Below are 13,412 nucleotides of genomic sequence, written 5' to 3' on the forward strand. Positions count from 1 at the left end.
CATACACAGCCTTCCCACCTACCTACCCCATACACAGCCTTCCCACCTACCTACCCCATACACAGCCTTCCCACCTATTTACCCTATACACAGCCTTCCCACCTACCTACCTACCTACCCCATACACAGCCTTCTCACCTACCTACCCCATACACAGCCTTCCCACCTACCTACCCCATACACAGCCTTCTCACCTACCTACCCCATACACAGCCTTCCCACCACTCCTCTTCCGCTGCCTCTCTTTGTAGTTCTCTACGCTGGCTTCAAATTCACCTTAGAATAAATTCATTTCCTGTGCTTTGCCCTCCCCCCCTCCCCAGCTGCTCTCTCCGCTCCTCCAATGCCCTTCAACTGACTTCCCCACTCATAACCTCATCACATGAATGGCTACAACCTTGGAACTCTCTGGAATGGTCTTCTCCGTCCTATTCGGCTTGCTCCTACTTTCTGCTTATTTGAAAGGGAACTCAAAACCCATTTTTTTCAAACTTGCCTACCCATCTTCTTCTGTCCTTTGAAACCATCACTACTTCCCACCACTACATATGTTTTATTTGTTGATATGGATTCTTTTACTGATTTTATGTTTTGGTTAATAGGTCACTGGAGTCCCCATGCCACTAACAGTCAGTAAAAAACAAGCAGCAAAAAATCAGTATTTAGTATTTTGCTGATTTTACAACAATGTAGCATTACTTTACTCTGCAACCACGGAATACATTAATAGAATTAGCATACAAATTGTCTAAACGCTTTGTGATGTCTTTAGCCTTTACTGTGAATATACAGTGTATTGTATGCCGGAATATGTAGAACAAACTCATTCAGGATTCTCCTTTCACAAATTTCAAGTAATAAAAATGAGCAATGTTTTCAAATATGCTGCGGGTTGGAGGACCCAGGGTTATTTCTTGCAAGAAGATTAATAAAACGTTGAATAGGCTAATACATGACAGATTACCAGACGCTAGAGTGCATCTAGAGACAAAGATTTTTTTTGTAGAATTACCCTTTAATGTTACTATATTGACATTCAAAAATCGGTCCATGGATAATCCGGATCCTTCAGTTTTCCGGCATTTATTTCGGAGCGATATTTATCGATTTTAAATGTACACAGCTTTCTGGAGGCGCCGTTTATGTTTTGATGGTGCTATACTCCAGGATCTTGCTTTTCCTCCATAAATTGAAGCTGTTCCTGTTGCTGAGGATGCCGTTACTGTCAGTATTGGAGATAATCATTCAATCAGGGTACAATAATGATTACAATTCTGAGGCACTATTTTGTTTAGTTTAACTTAAATTCTGTAAAACCGTTTTATTTAGTTGGTGAACATTAAAATTTCATTTGCTTTTCCTTTAGTGTTATTTCATTTTTATATAGACAGCATCTACCTTCAAAAATCGAGAATTTTTGAAAATACAGCACTGCTCAGGTCCGTATTTCTGAACCTGTACTGTACTTGATTCGCAATGGTAATATAACCGACCTATTGAGTAAACATGTAGGTGTTTTATGCATCAATTAGATTTACAAATCAATAAAGGTCACTTCATTTCTAATTCAAGTGATGAGTGGGGGGTGGGAGGAAGTGGTTTCGGTTTTGTTTCCGTGTCTTATGGTGCTCTCCCCACAATCGAAGCCCATTGCCTAATCGAAGCCTACACTTCTCTATAGTTCCATCAATTTACAGTAAACCATAACTGGGCTCCTTCCATGTCAAATCTTACATACTGGGTCTGATTATTATAAAGATCTCTAAGACTGGGGAAGAGAGACTATCACGGGAGAACCTGAGCCATCCAGCAAAGCTACAATGGATTTCATAACCCCTGCAGTACATTTAAAAATCCTCCTTATTTTAAACTTCCCGACCGGTCCCACCTACCATCTCCACGATTTGCCTCCCAGCCACGGACTCACGAGCAGATGCCTTGCCAGCATGTGCTTACCCTGGCCTTGCATCCCCAGTTCACACGCCAGGGACGCAGATGCCAGCCATCGCTGGAGGGCGCCGCCAACAACGCTGGAGGATGCCGTGGGCACATGGGAACCAGGTAGGAAATTTAAACTCCCTGGCAACTCCACTCCAAGTGTGGCTCGGGGTTACCGCTTTAGTATGGAACATCCACCCCGAGCCAGACTCGGGCATACCGCCATGGAGGTTAAAAATCATTTGGTATTATTTGGCAAATGTTTTCAATCCTGGACCAGATCCATTCCCAGGTGGCTGGATCACCCAGATAGTCTATCTTCTCCGATCTTGGAGAACTTTAATACATCAGGCCTACAGTATGAATGTAGCCTTGGACAGGGTTGAGCTTTTATCATTGAGGTGAAAGAAGATCTTCTCAGCAAGGGTCCCTATTCCCCATTATACCCCAAAAGCCAGAATGAAAACCTTGGCTCGATTTCCATTGGAATGGAACTCTCAACTAAAATAACGTCAAGAAACCATAAGAATAAAAAAAAGATTTTGAACTTTATAATTGTTTTTAATTTATAAAGCGCTAAAAGCAGAACAAGAACAGAACAATAAAACAAAATATATATATATTAATATTTTGATACAAAATATTTGTATATAGCCAACTTGCAAGCGCACAATACATTGGAAATGTAGAGCTGCCCTGTGTGCACTTTCCATATTAAATCAACAAAAATGGTAAAAGTCCCCAAAAATTTGCAGCAGAGGGTATTTCCAGTCGATCAGCAGGAATTGCTCTGTACCTGTCGGGTCTTCAAAGGGATAATTCCTTAAGGAATTTGCATTTACTGCAGAGATGGACTACACACATTGAAGAATACTAAGAGGGTTGCCATTGGAGAAGCCTTGGAGAATGCCGGTTCCTTCAATGTTATCTGTTCCTGTGCCATGGAAGGTAGAAGGGGCTTAGACATCAACCATTTAAAAAGTCTGTGACCATTGAACTCATCAAACTGTTTTTGCATTTGCCTTCACGTCTATGATATTAAACCCATCAATGATATTAGAGGAGTCCTAAATTGATTTGTAATTATCATAAGCCCAACACCCATTTGCACAAACCATAAAGCATGCTTGTGCTGAGGTTTCTGTTTGTGTTTAATAGACAGTACCATGAATTGGTTCAGGTTTGAGTCAACCAGCACACATTGGTTCCTCCCACCACTAGAGGACATAATAGGGGAAACCACACAGTGCAGAGGGGGAGCGGGTATTCCAGGCACCCAAAATGTGCAATATACTTAGCATTTACAGAGCACTGAAGCAACATTTGGACTACTAAAAAGATTAATATAGAACATCTTTTATTACAGGCGTACAATCCCTCCAGCCTTTTGTCTGTGCAATGTAATTAAATAACATTCTCCCAATGGGGGACACGTGTCCCTAATATTTGCTTTTGGACAGAAAGCACCAGGAAATGTTTTTACTTGTATAGTAGCTTTGGTTAGATTACAGACACTGCCAATAAAGATATTGGTGTCTATAAGACCCATAATGCCTTCCCTACATCTATTGCAATTAAAATGAAAAGCTGTATTGTATAAAGCAGAGCTAAGGAAGGGTTTATTCTGTACAACAGAAATATTTTTTTCAGTGCCCCACCACCAGAACGTCAGCATTCTCAAGAGAGACATCAAAAAATTGTTTGGTGCACCCCCAGAAAAAATTGGCGACTGATCATGAGAATCACAAAGCAGCATAAGGTTATTCTTCAGGGTTATTTCTGGCCTTTGGATCCTTTTAACACCCTATGGAGAGAGAAAAAACAATAATTAGAATATTAGGTAGCCTACATGTAATTCTTATCTGTCTCTAAATATATTAGAATATCAAACATGAATAAAGTGATGCAGATTAACTTTATGAATTTGGGCTGTTCACTTCCTAAAGTGTGTTATCACTTATATAATTAGATAATTAGATAATTCACTCAGTGTTGTGAATGTGGCTAATATTCACCTTGCAAAGAATGCCCAATAACAAGCAAGAACAGGATGTCCTTGTACATGATTGGATGGTTGAAGTCAGCAGAACTTCACCGCATTCACTAAACTAAGTGAAATATTGTTTTATTTTTAGTAAATTAACCCTGATGTGCTTTATATACATAGAATTTATTCCTATTAGTAGGTGATTTTACTGCAGTTTATTGTAGATTATATAGATTGGGTTTTATGTTTTTTTAAACCACTAGTGGTCATTGGATAAATTATGATTTAGAGATTGGCTCATAGTTATCAGCTTCCGTCTATACACACAGAAACTATTCATACCACAGATATTGTTATTTCGATGCACAGATACAGAATTCTCAGACTTGGGGCTACTCATCCTGGATATGCCTACTAATGGGGAAATTCTGCATTCAAGTTTTTTAATGCGTGATATATACCTATAGGTACCTAGTTTTATAGATAGGGGAAACTCTAATGGTTTTGAGTTGGTTCCACATATAAACATTTATTTTAAAGACAAAGGATTCCCAGAGCACTGATATCACCATATAATTTTGAAGAATATAGAATATATTATCTGCATGTCTTCTTCTGATTTGAAATGTTGACTCCAGTTAGTTAGTTTGGGACTTTTTTGAGGGCATTAAAGATTTATTGACAGATAAATGTCAATAAAGTGACCGAAGACCTATTGACCTGGGCCCTAGGAATAGAGGCCACATTAAACACAGTTTCTAGCCCTCCTCTTATCTAAAGCTAAAAAAGTAAAAGTTATTTTTAAACCAGAAAAAATTCCAAAGCTAAAAGTATTTATTTTTTCCATTTTATGGTCCAAAGTCCCATTTGGGTGCCTAGTAGTATGTTATTTGCCATTAGTGCCAATGTGGGCATCGGTCCAAGGTCCATTAGCATAACATTTCTGCCAATGGTGCCAATGTAGACACTGATCGAAGGTCCCATTGGGGTGCCCATATGTATAAAATGTCCCATTACTGCCAATGGTGTCATTGTGGGCATTGTGCCAAGATCCCATCTGGGTGGTCATTTATATACCATGTGCCATTTCTGACAATAGTGACAATGTGGGCATTGGTCTAACATCCAATTTGGTGACAATGTCAGCATTGGTCCAGGATCCCATTTGATTGCCCATTTCCATTACATGTGCCATTTGTGTGCAAGTTAATAAAAGGCAAAAAAGTAAGAGGATCTGTCTATCAGATCCTGACAGCTTATCATGGCATGGCCTGTATATAATGGGACAGGGTTTCAGCTTTAACATGGGGGAACCCTTCACATAGTTTTCAGACCTTAGGGAACCATTGTTGATATTTATATGCCCATTTGTTGGTACAATAACCATGTGGTCATTGGGATGAATGGCTCTTACAACACTGGCCAGTGGAAAGCAGTGTGTAGGTGTGTGTCAGTGATCACCAACCTGGGAGGCACAAAATGCTTATTGCTCAAGGAACCCCTAGCAAACTCCGGATGAACCCTGTGCTAAAATATCCAGAGCATGTTGTAAAGCCCTATTCTAGAAAAGATCAAGCTAAATGTAAATCATATTCTAGAATTTACAGCTGACAATATAATCTCTTAGACCTGAGTTAAGGAGGGTGGCTTACCAGAATATACCCAGGCATAACAAAAGGAAAAAGAATAAAAAAGGTGCCACAATAACCAAGCGTTGTCTTTCTGCAATCAAAGAAATAATAAAAGCATCACATAAATAAGTACAATATAATTGAAATGTTACACTTTACTCCTTCCTCTACATCTAATGACAAGTGTTCATAAACGGTTAAATAAACAGATTTTTGGATAATAGAGATTGATCCACTTTCTGTATGGACTTTTATTTGGTGAATTGATTTTCCATTCTCATTTTAGATGAATGAAGGTGATAAACTACCACTAAAATCCTCTTTCAGGCCAGATTACTGGTGATGGGTTATCAGTGGTTTTTATGATCGTGGATTTTGCAAGAAATCTTTGAAAGACCATCCACTGTGTATTTTTATTGTTATCTTGTATTTATATAGCGCCAACATATTACGCAGCGCTGTACAAAGTCCATAGTCATGTGACTAGCTGTCCGTCAGAGGGGCCCACAATCTAATGTCCCTACCATAGTCATATGTCATTAGTACAGTCTAAGGTAAATTTTTTAGAGAGAAGCCAATTAACCTAATTGCATGTTTTTAGAATGTGGGAGGAAACCGGAGTACCCGGAGGAAACTCGCACAAGAATGGCGAGAACCTGCAAACTCCATGCAGATAATGTCCAGACTGAGATTGGAACCTAGCGCTGCATAAGCAAGACTTCTAACCACTGAGCCACCGTGTATAAATGGAAGCCATGACAAAAGTGATAACCTTTGTCACCTGAATAAGTTAAGAAACATACCTGTAACAACTTTTTTTACCTCCTTGGGCACATTTTTGCAACCTGAAATAAAAGAAGATGCAATGAAGGCTTAACTAGAAGTTGTCAATAGACCATTAAAACAGAAAACCCAATCACATTAAAACAACTCATAACCTCATCACGTGCACAGCTACAAGATTTTCCTAGAGCTGCCCCGACTCTCTGGAATGGTCTCCTCGTCCTATTCTGCTTGCTCCTACTTTCTGCTCTTTTGAAAGAGAACTCAAAACCCAACGCTTCAACCTCACCTACCCATCTTCTTTTGTGTCTTAAATCCTCAATACTTCCCACCGTTCCATATCCCCCTCCTATTGTGTGATACTTCCCCAACTTCTTAGATTGTAAGCTCTTCGGGGCAGGGTCCTCTCCTCCTCCTGTCTGCATCTGTCTGTCATTTGCAACCCCTATTTAATGTACAGCACTGTTATTATATTAGCATTTATATATATTAACATTTATATATAAATGCTGTTATTATTAACAATAATAATAATAATTAAAAAAATATTTATTAAGTTATATGGAACAATTATATATGTTAATTTCCAAGAACAACCCTAAAATGTACCTCTTGTCTTGAACTTACTGCAAGGTGAGTACTAAGGCATTGACTGGTAATCTCATTAGATTTGGAATGGGATTTGGTGATTACGCTATGAATATCTCGAATATTCTGCTCAATGTTCTCCTTGCTAGAGAATTTTGGCCTAAGGTCATAAATTAGTCAAGGGGAAAAGACGAGCATTCAAGACAGCTTCCACAGTTCAATTCCTCTTTAAACCAATGTCCCCATCAGCAAATAATAAGAACATTTATATAGTACTCCTCTTGGGACATTATTTGCATTGAGTTTGGCTCTAGGGTCTCTTGGCACCTGATGAAAGTCTAACCATTTTGCACCCAATAAAGTATCAATGTTTGGCCCCAAACCATTGCCCAGTTCTTGTCCTGATAGAGGGCTAACCTTTGCCTGAAACGTTGGTCATTTGTGCATTAGTAAAGTTGAAATAAATGCTACAGCCCCCAACATGGACCTGGGGCCCACAAAAGAATGTGAAGGGTCCACCAGAACTCATATCCCACTAGAAATCCAAGAAGCTGTCCTGTGACCCAATATATACCAAAATAAATCTGTTTTGGAGGTAAATCGCTGGGACTAATTGGAGGTTTCTTACTGTCCTCTGACAGACCAGTCCACCTCTGGCCCCCAAAGTAGGGATGAACCTCGAAGTTCTGATGGGTTCGCAAAATTTCGTCGATTGATAAATACAGCTGTGGGAATCCTCCTGTCAGTGAGCGACCCCTGGGCACTACAGGTCAAAATGAGAGCAAGCCCTCATTCTGACCCGTAGTGCCTGGGGATCTTGCACTGAGAGGAGGATTCTCATGGCTCCATTCATAAATGCAGCGGCGATACTCCTCCTCTCAGAGTCATGCGGCTTGCGTTTATAAATAAATTGGCCTTGCAGGTCCCAAAAATGTGGTCTCGCCGGATGAATTTACAAAGGCCGTTTTTACCTACATGTTTGGTAAGTGAAAATGGCCCAATTTACCACGAGACTAAATTTAAAAAAATGCTAGCTCATCCTTACCCCAAAGCAGTTGTGATGTACTCCTGTTTTATTAATGAATGACCATTCCCTATGTACAGAAGTCTATGGACTAATAGGACTAATATTTACTAAGTTTACCCGGACATTTGGATATTTTTTGGTCCAACAAGAATAGACACTGTTATTCACAATATGTATTTCACATACCTATGAATTCCGCTAATTCAGTTTCTCCTCGCCAATCAATTCCGTCAAATTCCAAGATAAATTCAGGAATATCATCATTGTTTAGCTGGCATAAGATGCTGATATTCGAATGGTCATTAACACAGGCCTCACAGCGAGGAAAAGTCACTTTTTTAGGGCAAAACTTTCCTTTATATATAGTTGCTAAGGACTGCATATTCGCTTTGTTTTTTATTTCAACTTGTCCTCTAACATTGCGGGTCCATTGGCAAACTTTGGGCTCTAAATGATAGAAAAAGATATCAGACAGTTGTATAAAGTCTTGTCCAATTCAACATAAAAGAGGATGAATGGTTGAAGAGAACGGTCAATGTGACTAGCAAGAATAATGAGAAGCTCTGCAGCAAAAAGCAATATTTGGATATTAAGTATTTTGGTGGCAGTAGAAAGGGTTCCCTCTCATCAAAATGATTAACTATAATTTGCTTTTTCCTTTGTATGGATTCCAACCATGAGCATTGCATTTATTGAAAACTAAAAGCAATACGTTGGAATAGGTTTGGATATACTGCAAAAATACAGAAAAAATAAAAGTACAACAATTCCAAAGAGGATCTTCTTTACTTTCTTGACCTCTTTATAAGAAAAATAGACAATATAACCAATTGCTCACATTGCTCCCAGTTATTGTGAGCTGGGGATGCAGTGACTGCTCTGGAAAGCAGAAGTCCTTAAAGAATGGAAGAACAGTTTAAGTTTACAATGCTGCACAAAGATGCAACCCACTTTTTTTAATTGTATTGGAAGCAAAAAGAAAAATGCCCATTTCCTATGTTGGGTCTATATTATTATTACAGCATTTATATAGCACCATCATATTAGACAGCGCTGTACAAAGTTGATAGTTGTGTCACTAACTGTCCCACAAAGGAGCTCACAATCTAATGTCCCTACCATAGTCATAATTGTAGTCCAAGGTCAATTTTGAGGGGAAGCCAATTAAACTAACTGCATGTTTTTGGGATATGGGAGGAAACCCACGCAGACAACCGGCAAACTCCATGCAAATAGTGTCCTGGCCGAGATTCGAACCTGGGAACCTAACACTGCAAAGGCAAGAGTGCTAACCACTGAGCCACCATGCTGCCCCATATTGGTCAATGTTGCCCATTGTTGGTGGTAAGAAATGGCCCCAAAATGTCACTAGGGAACCAATTGACATTTCCTACAAGTGTATTCTAAATTTACATATAGTTACATAGTAGGTCAGGTTGTAAAAAACAAGTCCATCAAGTTTAACTACTAGGGAAATAAACATATCCCAAATAAGATTACCATAGACATACGTCATACAGGCTTTGGTCACTAAAGGATAACTGAGACAAATGAGAAGGTAGACGTTAGAGGCATTTTAATTAATCTGCATGGTAAAGTTTTGTTAGTCACATTCATTCCACACCATTAATAAAGCAAAAGTATTGCAGGTTTACCAGAACAAAGCAAGATGCATACCGGTCAGAGTGAAACCAGGTGCAAAGGAGAAGTAGCCATGGTGTTAGCTTGTAAAGAAAAAAATGCACAGATATTAAACACATAATGAGTTCCAATGTATTACATTTATTAATGAACGCCCCAACAAAACTTTATACTTTTACCAATGGGTTGTTCTTATTTCACCAATATCCTAATTCGAATAACGGGCATTTTCAAGGTGGTTCTGGGGGCATAAAGGGTCAATAGACTAGATATGGCAATGTCTAGAATGTTGGGGAATTCAAACATCTGAAGCAAAACTTTTACTTAATTTTAATTGGATAGAGAAGTAAATTCATCTATATTGATGTCAAATTTTATCTAAAGCAACTTATTTTACCCATGAAATAAGTAACGACCCTCTTGCACTTTTAGTTGCAAACCGCACATTATGCCACTCCAAAATTTGTGGAGGTTTCCAAGTTTTTCCTGCAGACATGAAAATGTAACTGCATGGCCAGAAGCATTACATCATATCCAGGAATCTCAATGCTATCTTGTAAATCAACTGTAAACTGCACAAACAGGTTCCTGATTGCTCATTCTATTTTTACTATGAAGTACTTATAAGGGACCAACATATTACAAAGTGCTGTACAAAGTTCATAGTCATGTGACTAGCTGTCCCTTAAAGGAGCTCACACACTAATGTCCCTACCATAGTCATAAGTCATTAGGGGGAAGCCAATTAACCTAACTGCATGTTTTTGGATTGTGGGAGGAAACCAAAGTACCTGTAAGAGATGCACGCAAACACAGGGAGAACCCACAAACTCCATGCAGATATTACCCTGGCCGAGATTCGAACCTAGGACCCAGTGCTGCAAAGGCCAGAGTGCTAAGCACTAAGCCACCATTTTGTTGATGTGCATTAGAAGTGTGGCTGAGCTTGTGGTACTGTACGACACCATTATGAATCACGAGTCTGAAATAGGCCTAATTGGTTTTCTGTGCCATTTTGCAGGCTGCACCCAACCCATAATAAAAACTTACCCAACCCTTTAAATTCAGACATCCATCCTATTGTACCAGTGGTGGCTTGGTGTTCTTCAACACTTAACCTTAACACATTCATTTTTGTGAAGATGGGGAGAAGTGAGACCAAAAGCTATTGAGCTGCTATATGGCATCCAGGCCATGTGGGTGGTGTGTTGGCAGTGTTGGTGTTCAAGTTTGTGTTGTCCTTATATTCAACCCGAATATGGCCGTTCGAATTCCAAAAGACCCGACCTGAAAAACACGGGAATCGGTGACCCAAATTCCGGAAGCCCCCTTTCACAAGGGGACTCCCAGATGTCCAACCATAGGGAATAAGTACAGGGGTACATATTACCCTTTACAGGTTCCCTGAAAGGGTAAAATATAAGTGCAAATAATGAGTCCAGACATTAATGTGAAATTTATTCTTCAATAGGTGTATGTGATTTGTGTGTACTTACCTATTACACACCTTTTTTTCACAGTAACTCACCTGAACCGAGGTTCCCAACCAGGACCACAGGAACCTGCAGTCACAGCTGATTGGAGGCACATGGGTGCAGGGCACGTGCCTCCAATCAGCTGTGACTTGTACCTGGGCTACACTTATCATTGATAATTACAGTCCAGGGACAATGAAACCTGGATGGTGGGAACCTGCAGTCACAGCTGATTGGAGGCACGTGGGTGCAGGGCACATGCCTCCAATCAACTGTGACCACAGGTGTACTGAACTCATATGACTTCAGTACCCCTTCCTGATTTTTTTCTTGCCTTGTACAGTGTTCTGCAGAGCTGTGGGAGTCTTGACATGTCTTTTTAAATGTATTTGGAGGCTGTAGAAGCTCTACACAGTCCCGAAAAAAAAAAAATTCCCCCCCCTATTGGCTTTAATGGTGTTCAAATTCAACGTTCGATCGCCCATACAATATCAGCCTATTCGAATCGAAAAGTGAGATATTACACCAACACTATGTGTTGGGTTAGCGTCTTAGAAAGGGTAGACATACCCTCATAAGAAAGTTAAAATTCAAATGACCAAATCTCAGCAAATGGGAGCTCATGAGAGACCAGGAAGGGAAAAATATTTACCTCATATCTTTTTTAGTAGTGGCTATTTCTATAACTCACCCTAGGGTGGGCATATTTCAGAAAGTCAGGCATGCAGTACAAAAATAGTAATTTTTTCCTTCTTAATATCTAATATCCACTTACCAGGGACAGAGGTAGACATGGCAAAGGAGAAGAAGGCTACAAGCACCCAACTGGCTATGGGGAATAGACGAAAAAGAAAAGTTAGAAAATCAATAGATTGAAGCTATCCTCATTTTTTTTTAATACCTCTTCCTCTATAACATCCTTGGCAGAAGCGGCTTGTACAAAAAACTTTAAAATTTTATAACACTTCCCAGGCTTGTAAACGTGATTGGGCAGCTTTACAGCCACCATCCAATGTATACAGTACACTGTAAGGCCACCCAATCACTTCTACAGGACTGCTGGGAAATTTAAAAAAAAAAGCCCTACACCCACATACAACATTCACATCCATGGGACACATACTAAGGGGGGGGGGGGGGGGCAGCTATTGGTGACCTCTGAACTCAATACCTATAAAGGCTTTTATTTATTGTACCTTTATCCATTTACGTAGATGTCTTTCTTCTTTATTTCAGATTGTGCTCTAGATATAAAATAAACATTGTGATCAGTTTACATCCCAGTAACACATGCACATTCCTATTTTATTGCTAAGATTTTGCAGGTAAAGAAAAATATTTGTTGATCCTCCAGAAATGCTCCAACAACAAACTATAAATTGGGGACATAGTGGTGTCAGCCCTGTCCAAAAGTCTTTTACTAAACTATTGAATCACACTACTTATTTTCATACCCACAACAAAAGCACTCCTTGTCATCTAAAAATACAGAAACAGAAACAGGGAAGGATTGCCAAGCACCTTGTGATAACACAGGAAGTGTGCACTAGACACGGGACTGATCTGAACCTTTGACAGCGACAGTAGATTGTTTTTCTGAACTTATGGCACAGGAATAAAAAAGCCATATTAAAAATGTGCACAATAACAAATAACAGGTCAATGAAATGGTTTATTTCAGGAAGAGTCAGTTCCCTAGATAGCACATAGCACCTACATAGCACCCTACATAGAGTGACAAATGGAGCTGTTGGGATTATGTCCAAGATGGCAGCACCCAACAGCAGTCTATACAAAAATGTGAACTGGAGTCCCACCAAAGCCACCCATCAGCGTGCACACATTTTTAGTTTAGAAGTCTAATAATCATGAATAGGACATAACAGGCCAATAATGCTGCATGCAATGCTTTTCTGTCTTCAGTCCTTACCCGGTCTTCCTTAGGATTCAGTGTTCTCCTTTCCTGCTCTCCTTTGGATTCCTCAGTAGGTATAGGAAAACATGTGACTTCTGCTCGGGGTGCCGTGCTCTGCTCTCAGCTGCCAATCACCAGGCTCAAACACAGTCAGGTGAGGTAACTAGGCGGGAAGGTGACAACTCCCAGCTCACTCAGTATAACAAACCTGAGGATGAAAAAGGTGGATATGTGTGGTTAGGGAGTTTCCCATAAATGTGGAAATGAAAGTGAAAAGATTTATCTAGTGGTTTTCGGAATCTTCAATTGCATTACAGCTCAACTTACTATTTTTTTTTTAATTAATATTTATTATAATGTACTACTACTATTACTAACCCTACTTATTGCTATTTTTTTTTGTGCTATGCAGCTTCTGCTTTGAGAG

The 13,412-nt window shown here is 39.6% G+C and overlaps 1 long non-coding RNA gene across 1 annotated transcript; it reads right to left on the reverse strand.

Annotated features, from left to right (window-relative positions):
• Positions 1–11,845: 11,845 nt before the first annotated feature.
• LOC140341518 (uncharacterized) lies at positions 11,846–13,187 on the reverse strand. Its single transcript, XR_011922897.1, has 3 exons — positions 13,001–13,187; positions 12,267–12,314; positions 11,846–11,899 (listed from the first exon to the last, which is right to left on the reverse strand). It is a non-coding gene; the product is annotated as an uncharacterized lncRNA (long non-coding RNA).
• Between the last annotated feature and the right edge of the window lie 225 nt (positions 13,188–13,412).

Source organism: Pyxicephalus adspersus, chromosome 11 (genome assembly GCF_032062135.1).
Source record: "Pyxicephalus adspersus chromosome 11, UCB_Pads_2.0, whole genome shotgun sequence".
In the NCBI taxonomy this organism is placed as follows: Eukaryota; Metazoa; Chordata; class Amphibia; order Anura; family Pyxicephalidae; genus Pyxicephalus; species Pyxicephalus adspersus.